Source organism: Canis lupus, chromosome 6, assembly GCF_003254725.2.
Source record: "Canis lupus dingo isolate Sandy chromosome 6, ASM325472v2, whole genome shotgun sequence".
NCBI classification, from domain to species: Eukaryota; Metazoa; Chordata; class Mammalia; order Carnivora; family Canidae; genus Canis; species Canis lupus.
The window spans coordinates 59,876,130-59,888,142 of NC_064248.1; positions in this window are offsets into that span (position 1 = coordinate 59,876,130).

Consider the following 12,013-nt stretch of genomic DNA (forward strand, 5'->3'; position numbering starts at 1 on the left):
TGGTTGTAATGCAATTGTGAATCTTCTAAAATATTTATCACCATTTGTGTGTTCTTTACTGTGAAATACCTACCTACTTATGTCTTTTGCTCATTTTCTATGGGTTATTTATCCTTTATTGATTTGCTGAATTTTTAAGTATATCATGGAAAGTAAACTTTTTTGGTTACATATGTTATCAATGCTTTCTCTAAGTTTATGGTTGTTTGTTTGAACTTTTTTAATGTAATATTTTGCTAATTATTATTTTTCTGAGTGAGGAATATATGCTAATAATTTATTAAATAGCAAAGTCAAAATTTTTTTAAAGATTGAGTGTTCCACTAAGTTTAAATCATGCCTATCTAGAATAGAAGCCTTGCTTAATGCAGGACAATTAACAGTGGTACGTAACAAGTTAACCAAAAAAGTGGGGGATCCCTGGGTGGCGCAGCGGTTTGGCGCCTGCCTTTGAGCCCAGGGCGCGATCCTGGAGACCCAGGATCGAATCCCATGTCGGGCTCCCGGTGCATGGAGCCTGCTTCTCCCTCTGTCTGTGTCTCTGCCTCTCTCTCTCTCTCTCTGTGTGACTATCATAAATAAATAAAAATTAAAAAAAAAAAGAAAAAATAACCAAAAAAGTAGGCAACATAAAACATGATAAAATAAGATATACAACTGAAAAAAAAACCAGATGTGTAAACATACTGAAATAGTTTTGGTAAATACAGCTTGAATATGGAATGAGTAAAGATAGGTCACTAGCTTCTGAAAGTCGGCCTATAGTCATTATGTTCTGCTGAGGAAATGTTCTGCTAGTCATTTAATACGAACATTGGCAAACTTATCAGCTTTGCCCTATGTAGTTAGTAGGTTTTGGGTTCTTGTTTAAGAAATCCTTCTTTGCCACTGGTGATAAAGATATTCTCTTCTATTTCTAAAAAAATTTTGAGATCTGCTTTTCACATATATGTATTTAATCCATCTAGAATGTACTTTTGTAAAATGAAAAGATCTGATTTTTTTTCCAAATGGATGATCAATTTTCCGAATACAATATATTGACTAGTTTTTTGTTTCCTCAATTATCTGCAATATCATTGTCACATGTGGGTATATGTGGACCTATTTCTGGACTCTGTCTCTGTGTGGCAAAAAGGTTTGTTTCTGTTTGGTCCAGGCCTGGGAGAGGGCTCCCAGGTGGTCAGAAAGCTGCCTAGTGGCTGCAGGGAGAGCCTCAGCCCGAGGCCCTGCCACCAGGGTGGTGCCAGAGGGGCCCCTCAAAGCCTGTGGGCTCCGAGGCTCCCGAGGGTGCTGGAGGATGGGCGTTAGTGACGAAGTTTTGGAATACAGGTGAGGTCCAGAGCCAACCACCAAGAAAGAATTCTTGAGACGTCTTTGGTGCAAAATGGTGGTTTTGTTAAAGCCCGGGGACAGGACCGTGGGCAGGAAGAGCTGCTGCCCGGGCCTGGGAGGGGTGGCTGGTTATATACCTGGCAGTTGGGAGGGGTTTGAGGAGAGCGGACTCCCTAAGGAATTTGGAAGCAAGGTTTCCAGGACCTTGAGGGGGCCAGCTGTTGTTGGGGAAAAGGTCACCTATTACCATCAAATAAAACCTGAGCCCTGAGGCCCTTCGGATGTGTATCGGGGCCATGTGCTTGGAGGACGACGGCCCACACGTCTCTGGGGGTTTAGAGAGAGCACGTGTCTAAAGGAACTTTTGTATGTTAAAGCAGGCTCACAGGATCCCGGGGGCGGGCTAGGATTGCCCTTGGCCCTTAGCGAGGTATGGACACTGAGGCAGTTGAGTCCCCGGAGGGATGTCCCTTGGCCTGTTTCAAGGACTCGTGCACCTGCTGCCCAGGCCCCTGCCGCGTCCTCAGCGGGCCCATGTTCCCCCATCATTAGGACGAGATGCCCCCAGCCCAGCCCGGGCCGCCCGCCAGGTGAGCCAGGGGGTCCCCTGCGGACCCAGCTTGTGCAGGAAGCCGCGGAGGGGGGACCCTGCGTGGGGGGGGGGACCCCGGGGGGCAGACGGAGGGGTGGGGCAGCTCGGCCCCAGGTCCCCCGCGGCTGGTGCAGCGTCCGGGGCTGGACCCCCGCGACTGGGGAGGGCGGGGGCGCGGGGCGGCCTCCCCCGGGGGTCCCGCTGGCCGGTCTGGGGGCGGGGGGGGGGGGTCACCCCTCGGAGCCCAGCGCCAGGCAGGCGGGGGCTGGTCCCGGAGGCGGAGGGGGCCCAGGAGGTGGTTCCCGAGGTCGGGCCTGGGGTGGGGGGTGGGAGTAGCAGGGGCCCCGGACGGTCTGTCGGTCTGTCCGGTGCTGTGGGAGCAGGACATGGATCTACAGAACTGCTGGGCATACTGCCTTTGATTATATTTTTAAAATTAATTTTTATATTTTTGCCCAAATATGTAATTGGCTTAATTAATACAGTTTGATTATAAGCCTTGATTTCTGATAGGAATATTACACTTACCTTGACCCTGCCACCACCCCTTCTGGGAATGTCTTGGCTGTTTTCAGCACCTTGCATGTATACAAATGCACATCTCAAATATTTCCTTTGGATTTTGAGTGGAATTTTATTGTCTCAAGATTAATTTTGAGGAAAACTGCTATTTAAACTATGCTACTCTATCCATGAACCTGCTATATTTCTCAACTTATTTAGGCATTTAGAAATGTTTTTTCAATGACTTATGGAATCTTCTTTTTCTTCTTAATAATACCTTTTTGTATTTTATTTAGTTCAGGCCTGAATTTTTTGGTTTCTGAAATGCCTTTACTTTTCTTTTTTTTTTTTTTTTTTTTTTTTTTTTTGAGGATTCTTTCCATTGGGTATAAAATTTTATGGCAGCAGGTATTTTAGTGTCTTGAAAAATCCTTCCATTGCCTTTTGGCTTTGAGTTTATGTGTGTGTTGGCAGAGCAGGGAAGTCAACTGTTGGTCTCACTGAAATCCATTTGAAGGTATCGTTTTTCTCTAGCTGCTTATAGGATCCTTGGTATGCTTGGATATGATATTTTTAATATCTCGAAGTTGGTAGTACTTTTTGAAAATATGCTTTATGTCAACAGCTTTAGAACATTCTCAGTTATTTTCTTAAATAACATTTTAAAAATATTTATTTGAGAGAGAAAGCATGAGTTGGGGGAAGGGGCAGGCAAAGGGAGAAGTAAGTAGGCTCCCTGCTGAGCGGAGAGCTGGTGGTCAGCCTCCATCCCAGGACCCTAAGATCATAACATGAGCCTTAGACAAATGCTTAACAAACTGAGCCACTCAGGTAACCTTCAAATAACATTTCAACTTTCTCTCTGTTAACTCTTCTAGGGCTTTAATTAGATAAAGGTTAAACATTTTAACTGCATTGACCATATTCTTATACTCTTCTGTTTTTCACCCTATACTTTTTCCCCTCTGTGCTGTATCCTGAGTATTTTCTATTAATGTATTTTTGTTTATTGACATTGATATTTCTATTAACATAGTGATATGTTTCCTAATATATCTTGGGTATGTTTGAGTATGCTAAATCACTAGTAGTCCCTCTGATTTTGTCTAGTCTTCAGTTAATTCTAGCCATGAAATTCTTAAGTATGATTATATTTTTCATTTCTGAAATTTCCAATGTTATAGTTTACATTCCATGCTAAAATTGTTGCTCTTATTTTTTATTTATATGAAGATAATGAGCATAGTTATTTTTAGGTTGCTAGATGATAATGCCATTATTCAGATTCTGTGGATCTGTTTCTATGTTCTATTATTTCTCTTAAGTTTTGATTACATCATCTTGCTTACTTATATGTTTAGTTGCTACTTTTTGTTTTCATTGTTAAATCATCATCTCTGCATATAAAAAAATAGAGAGATAACTTGAGGCTTAGAGTGATATTATTTTCCAAGAGAGAAAATTTGTTTATTTCTGACAGATGGCTAAGAGCATTTGTCATCAAGATTTACTTTAATTCAAATAGGGATTTCAATCATTTGTGACTAGTTTATGTTTTGTTCAGCCCTATTCCCAAGCCCAGGAGATTTGCCAGTCCCTCCCCACTTCGCAGATTCTGGCCTTGGATTTCTTTCCATCTAGGCTCATGTGACTGTTAAGATACCTGCTCAGCTTCTCTGTCAACTCTTTGTTCTGGAAATACAGGCAGCCATAGAGGAAACTAGACTCAAATGTAGATTGATTACTCTGTGCGTTTATCTTCTTTTGGGTTTTGACTTCATGATTCTTCACTTTCTTGTTGTATTTCCTATGAATTCAAACATAATTATGCCCATATTTACTAGTTGTTTTAAGTAGGAGAAATGTTCTGAAATATCTAGTTTACCAGTATCAGAATTCCCTTCCACAAAATTTTAAAGTTCAATGTGTGTGTATGTGTATTATTTCAAAATATTTTATTTAGCTTTCATATCTGGTCATTTTTGATAGTGTCTTGTTCATTGTTCACATATCTTGATTTTTTTCTCTTTTTAAAACATTCATAGTTATTTTACATTCTATAACTAATATGTTCAGAACTCTAAAGGCCTTAGGGTTTGAAACTGCAGTTTGTTTCTGCTCACTCTCCTAAATAGTGGAGTACTTCTTCGTGTACCTGGTAATTTTTTTTATTATGAAGTCATATTTTGTTGAACTTCTTCTGTGGACATCTTGAGGGCCTAATATGAGGGTGCTTTCTTCCAGAAAAAAATCTGGTACTTGCTCCTGACGGGTATTGTTAGATACGACTAAGTCGATACCACTGAAATATTTCAGCTCAGGTTTCTCTGGATGAATGGTTAGTATATATTTGAAATTGTGACCTGAATGGTAGTGTAAGGTTATGGGGTCAATTCTTAGGAGAAATAATTATTGTGTGTGTGTGTGTGTCTGTGTGTGTGCGTGCGCATGTGCATGCATGTATGTGCGTATGTGTTCCATCTGATGAAGACAGACAGGTTTCTGATAGGTTTCTATTAGTAGTATGCAGATGTTTTTAATGTGTTTTTAGTAGTGTTGTAGCAACTTTGAGATCCCAAATTAATGAAGTCCATATGTCATGGTCCTTTACTGGGTTGTAGCTGTGAATACATATCCTAGAGTCTTTGGTAAAGAAAAATACATCCAATACATCCAAGGGCAGATGAAATAGCATATTAATAGTGAAGTAAAACAATTCTTTAATCCAGAAATAATGCAGAGATCAGGTGGGTAATACAAAGGCATGAAGTTGTTAAAAGTAAGACAATAAGACATGGTAGACACACTGTCTGAAAGATGAAAATTTAAATTTAAAAAAAGAAGGTGTCCAGGAAAACATCTAGAAGTATTTGACTCAGACTGTTTTTCGACCTTTACCTACACTCAGCCCCTTCCTTGATAATACACTTTAAGTAGACACTTAAATATATGTTAACATTTCCTAATATACTGTGGCAGTGTTCAATTTGACATCTGTATGGGATCTATAACAGTCTGGCTTGCTTAGGCTCATGTATTTAAAACCCTATACCCAGTATAGCCTTTGTTCCACATTTCTTTTTTCAAGATGCAGAAACATCTTTAGCATACATTAAAAATAATGGTCATGGAGCAAGGATTTCCTAATCATAGTACATTGACAGAGTTTGGATAAAGGATCAATTGTATAAATTAGGGATTCTAGAGGTTAAAATTAGCAGTATTCATGATTTAGAGAACAAAAGTTACTATTAAAACATTGTGTATAAAATGCTTCCACCACTAATCCATATTATATGATGATGAGAGAAATGAGGTGAAATAGAAGATTAATGAAAAAATCAATGGTAATTTCTGTCTTCTTACTAAATAAGAGTCGATTTGTATCATCACTATTAGCATCTAAGTATAAATGGGAATAAGATCAGGTCTAGAGGGAAAAGTTGTGTTGAATTTTATAGCTCAGTGTAGGCAAAATGTAGTGCTTAATTCTACAGCTTTCCACTTACGTTGTGGCCACACACTATTTTTTCCATCTCTGGACTAGATATTCAGTAAATTCTTTCTATATATCAAGAAAAAATGCTGCAGAAATATATTTCTTATTTAATTTCTACCATTCTTTTAAATGGTAGTTTGCAGAATGCATCTGGGTGTACAGCTAATGACCCATGAGCAATAAGCAACTGTTTAAGTAAAATGCACTATGAAAAAGCTTTTACCAAACAGCATTTTAATATTTTAAATAGATTTTCCATTGCAGGCTTTTTGTAACTGGATTAGTTCTCTGATGTGTTCTGACAGAGCTGTGGTTAGGGATACTCCATTAACTTTGTCTGTCATCTTATTTTCCCTAGTATCCAGCAGAACACCCTTATATTTCATAATTTGTATTGCTATCAGTGCTGATTTGTAAATGTGCAAATTATAATTAACAGTGGCTACTACTTCTATTAAATATTAAATCATTCTTGCAGCTTATATTTTCCACAGCAGATGGAGCCCTGTAGTATGCAAATAGAGTTTCCTTACATTGTCAGCAATTTTTAACCTATATTTTAGTTTAAAGAATACATTTGTTTCTTTTTGCTTTATGTTTTCTATAGCATTTAGGTTAATATTTATTTATTGCAGATTTTCTTTCTACCAATAAGAATTTCATGGACTATTACATCCCAGTGCTGTGGTTTTGTTTCCCTTCATTAATAGCTCCTTAATCATCTAGCTTGCTTGTAAGTATGAGAGCTTGTTATTTGTACTGATACTGCAGTATTGCATAAGAAGCATTTGGTTATATTTTAATATGTACAGCAGAAGCAGAAATGTTGGGTACACCATCGTAGGTTTTAATTTGAAATCCAATCTATGTGCACATTTTTCCCCCAGAATAAGCAAACGCATTTAAGGTTTTATATTGTGTCTTAAACATTCTATTAAATGTCATCAGCCGATTCAGGAAAATGTATTGCAAAAATATTAGAGAAGTATAAAATGTGTAAATGTAATAGATGCTTGGGACATGGAGAGGAATGTAAAAGTCCAACATTTATCAGGTAACCATAAACCACTAAGAAACATTGATAGAAAGTAACATTTTTATGATATATAGTATCTTAAGCATGAACTCTTATTTCTGGTATTTATTGCAGTGCTGTTGTATTAGAAAAACACTAATCCAGAATTATTGCAACCTTTCCTAACCATGGGTTCCTAGAGTATGAATATTTTGGTTATGGAGCAAGTTCTAACTTTCTTAACAATGAAAGGATATATACTCTTTAAACCCGCTGGAATCAGAAGGTTGTTTCCTTGACAGGTTTTTAATGGCAAGTTAAGACTGCCGGGGAAACCATAGAACTCAAAGGCATTAACTGACAAATTAAGCAAAGAGTAATGAAAACTTCGATGTGTTTGAATCATCATTCATTGAACTGTAATTGCCTTAGCAGCAGAAAATTAAATTGTAACAAGTAAGGGTCTTGACACTTCCCGCAATTTCTAAAAAAAAAAAAAAAAAGTTTGTGCATGCCATGGAGGATAAACAGCAGTCACATGAAATACTGGATGTGAGTCTTTTTAATTAATTAATTTTATTTATTTATTTTTTGGACTCAGCCATTCAATAAAACACAAGGTTAGTATAACAGCCTGCTTTCTAGATTATTTAACATTGAAAATTTTGGTCTGTAGCAGATAATACAGTTATAAATAAAGTCACATTCAAGATATAGGACCTGTTGGTTTATGGAAACAAGTAGAAATGACCTGCCAATTATATGATCTCCTTCCTCCCCCACTTCCTGGAGGAGGAAGAAAGATCAGGAATATGCAGGGTAATTTTTTTTTTTTTTCAGATTTTGTCTTTATAGGTGTCATTCAGGGGTTCAGTTGAAAGTGTATTAATTCATTTGTGACTGGCCGAGGAAAGTAATCTCCAAGTAGCAGGTTTTTCTTCCAAGAAAAGGAATATCTTTGTTCTTGCTGTTTTTAAGTAGCATGAATACAAGAGAGCATACAGGGCACTCAGAAAGAAAAGCCTATCTGTTTTTCTGTGGATATCCTATAGGCGTCAAAACAGAGAGTACACAAGGCTTTATCAAACAACATTTTAGATTAATTGAAAGTTATAGTTATGGAACCCATAAGAACAGCCTGACCAACCTCTCTCTGAACTGTAGAGATTGTGAATTTCCCAGCAGATAATTCTTCAGCTTTGGGTGGGAAGCTGTGATGAATGTTTGAGTGGGAAAATATGTGTCTGAGTTAGAGCATCTGCTTTCATTACTTAGTTTTCAAGAGGACATTGCAAGTCAAGGAAATGAGTGGGTTTTATCCTGGAAAAGATCCAGGGGAAACTAGATCTTCTGAAGACAAAGGAAGAGCAGATTTCGGCAGCTCTGATTTTAGGAGTGGTGGGCAAGACAGTGGGATGAGGACTCATCATGTTGGTCAGTGTGAGCTCTGCTCATCTGGAGCAGTGTCCTCCCTCAGCACTGTGGAGTCTTGTTCAGGGTTAATTCCTTTTAAAACCTCCCATTGAAATCTTCCAAAATGAGGTTCCCGAAGAGAATGCCTTTGCCTCAGGAAGCCATGCTTAACAGGGATCTCCTGAAGAGAAGGCCTCCACAGGACATTTGTAAAAGCCTGGATGAAGGAGCATAATGGGAACATGCAGAACAAAAGGAACTAGACTCGGGTGTGCAATTGCAGATTCGAAGTTTAGGGAAGTCTCTCCATAAACAGACTAACTCTCAAGGTCAAGTAATTTCATTAACAATTAATAAGCCTCCTATGTTTGGAGGGGTTTTGTATACTATTCAGATAGTCTATATTTCTATAGCTTGAAAAAATAAAATAAGGCCTGGTACAATGGTGACAAAGACAGCATGTGTTAATGTCTGTATGAAAATCTGTCATAGCAGTGGAGACAGTCAGGCTGGTTTCTATCCCCTCTTCATTCAGGGACAAAGGCTAAGAATGGAGGCTGAGCTGAAGTGGAGAAAGGAGAGGGGCGGAATGGGATAGGCTGTTTTGTTTCATTTTGATTTTGAATGCCTATGGCAGGCAGCCTTTGGGAACCCCATACTACTAGTAACTTTTCATATTTGCTAAGGTCAGTGTCCTTTCTGGACATCATTTCGTTTCCTATGTATCTTTGTACCTTTAGCCAGCATTACCTACACAGCCAGGCATAGGTCTCCTGATTTTCCATCAAAACTCTAATACTTAAGATCTGTTATTATGGCCACCATGAGACTAAAGTATAAAATGGACCAAGTGGAATTTGTAGTTCATTCCCATTTTGTTGGATCCTTCTGTCTGATGAGATTTTCCCCTCACCTCCTTCAAGAAGCCCAGTTACAGCTATCCTCTCCAGAGACATACCTCAACATTCAACCATCCTCTTGTCCTCACCTACGTGTATAACTTCTGTGGCCCATGCCCTCAGTACCTTGTTAGGTTTATTTAATCTTATCTGGTAAATTAAGTAAGATACTATTAACTGGTAAGGGTATTTGGATAACATTTGGCTTTTGATAGAAATTTTATTCACATGGGCCAATAGACCTGTGCTAAGACCAGTAGGACAGGAATATCCTTTGTTTCTCTTCTAATCATCAATCTAACTACTTTGACTATGAGGAGCTTTGGCCTTCTACTTAAAGTCCTGAGATTATGTAAGGCCCCAAAACCAGTGCCTTCTTTTAAAAAAAGTGAAATAAACATAGCATATCGTCTGAAATAAAGGTGGTTCAGGATTTGTAAACTTATACAAACCTAGTGTTAGGTGTAATAGAAAGTAAATAGTAAGTCTAAATAAAATTACCCTTTAGGGGATCTAACTTTGCAAAATATGTACTTTCTTTGACCTCTTCATATACCTCATGTTCCATTTGAATTTTTAATAGATTCTGCTTCTGAAGACTCTGTTTCTTATAGATACACATATTCTGTGGAAAGCTTAACTTGAGAGAAACTCCATGCAAAGAGCTTTGTTTCTGGTGGGTTGCATGATCAAATAAATTTGCAAAATGCTGTAGATGCTGTATTTTTAAAATATGTATATTTTAGATTTTACTTATTAGAGAGCTTTCAAGAGCTCATGGGGAGGGGCCGAGGGAAGGAAGAGGGGGAGAAAGCAGGACAAGCCAACTTGACCCCAGGACCTTGAGATTGTGACCTGAGTGGAAACCAAGAGTTGGATGCTCAACTGACTGAACCACCCAGGCACCCCAACATTATCTAAATTTTGAGGATTTACAATGTGCGTTAGTTGTAGTAAAGACTCTGAGAAGTCCGTTAGTGAAAAAGCCTGTTTGAATTTGTTTAACTCAACATATCCTAAAGGCATATTCTTTTGTGTACAACATTCTGGGGGACTAGTTTCCCAATTAATACAATTGTGGAGGATGGAGCAGGGCATGATGCTGTGGACATCTACTTGTACTCTAGTTATTTTAGTAGAAGTGAGGGAAGAAAATGCTATCTTGGAAGATGATGTAAGCAGCACCAGTATATACACCCATTTGTTTTCAACTCATTCAATTATTCATTAAGAATTTGCTAAACACTAACCATATAAACAATACTGAACCAGGAGTTGAGGATCTTCCCCCCCATAAAAGAAAGCCAAAGTCCAAACATCAAAACAAAACAAACAAAAATAAACTAATCTATGTTGGGAGATACTTCGAAAATAAAAATATTCTAGATTGCACTTATGTGACTGAATCCATGATCAACAGTGAATAGATGTTGTCCAGTGGTTGGGTCTCAACTTCTTAGAGTTTGCAAGGTGTATTGGATGCTGGTAACTACTGCCTCCTCTAAGCTACATTTTATGCAGACACCCAGACTCAGTAGAGAACATATAAGCAACAAACATCACTTCGGAGACTTTTCATTCTGTTGAAGTTTTGACCTGGCAGTGTTACTTCCTTTCTCTGATATTGGGAAGAGAGCACAGGACTTCAGTTTGAATCCTGCCTCTATCTTTCATAGCTCTGTGGTTGGCTACAACCATAATATTGCCAAGGCAGAGACACTGAGGATCCAGTTATTAATATTTTCCTGGACTGAATCTGGAGGACCCTAAGAGAATCTAATGAAAATAGTTCTGTCCTTCATAAAGTATGAAAGTCTGTACAGATGTTAGGTATTGTTTTTATTATTCTTTTATTATTCTTAATCTAGTCAAATAATCAACTTGTAAGGCATTTTCTTACATATGTTCCATTTATTTTGTCCTTTAATCTTTATAACAACCCTGTGTTAGATAGTATAATTTTTCCATTTTATAGATGAGAAAAACTGAGGCTTCTAGAATTTAAATAATGGGTTTAAGTAAAACTTATACAAATTTTGACTGTGTTAGGTCTGTGCCATGTTCAGTAACTTTGGAATTTTTTTATTTGACTAATATTAAACACCTACTATGGTCTATATATTGTTTCAAGTTCTGTGTGTGCAGTAGTAACAAAATGTACTAAAATTTCTGTCCTTGTGGAATTTTAAATCCACAAGGGGGGAAGAGACAATTTTAAATCCTAGAGGGGAAGAGAGACAATAAACATAATAGATATCTATGCTATACAGAATGTTAGAAGGAAAAATAGAATAGGATAAGGAGTAATTGGGAGTATGGGGAGAGGGTATGAGATAATTTTAAATAGGCAGGACGGAGTTGCCTGTCAAGATGGTGGCTATTGAGCAAAGATTTGAAAGAGATGAGGTAATGAATCATATGGCTATTGAAGAGAAGAATGTTCTGATTAGAGGGGACAGATAGCGCAAAGGTTCTGAGGTGTGAATATGTTGGACATGTTTGAGGAACAGTGTGTCCAGTGGAACTGGAGTAAAGTTAGCAAGGAGGAGGGTAAGAAATTGGCCAGAGAGACCAGATTGTATAGGGCGTGCACACCACTGCCGAGGCTCTGGCTTGCACCCTTCATAGAATGGGAGAAAGGGAAGAATTTAGAAGAGAGACATGATCTGATGTATATTTTGAAAGGATTGCTTTGGCCATTTTGTTGAAAGTACACTGTAGGGGTTAAAGGTAGAAGCAGGGAAATCAAAAACTGC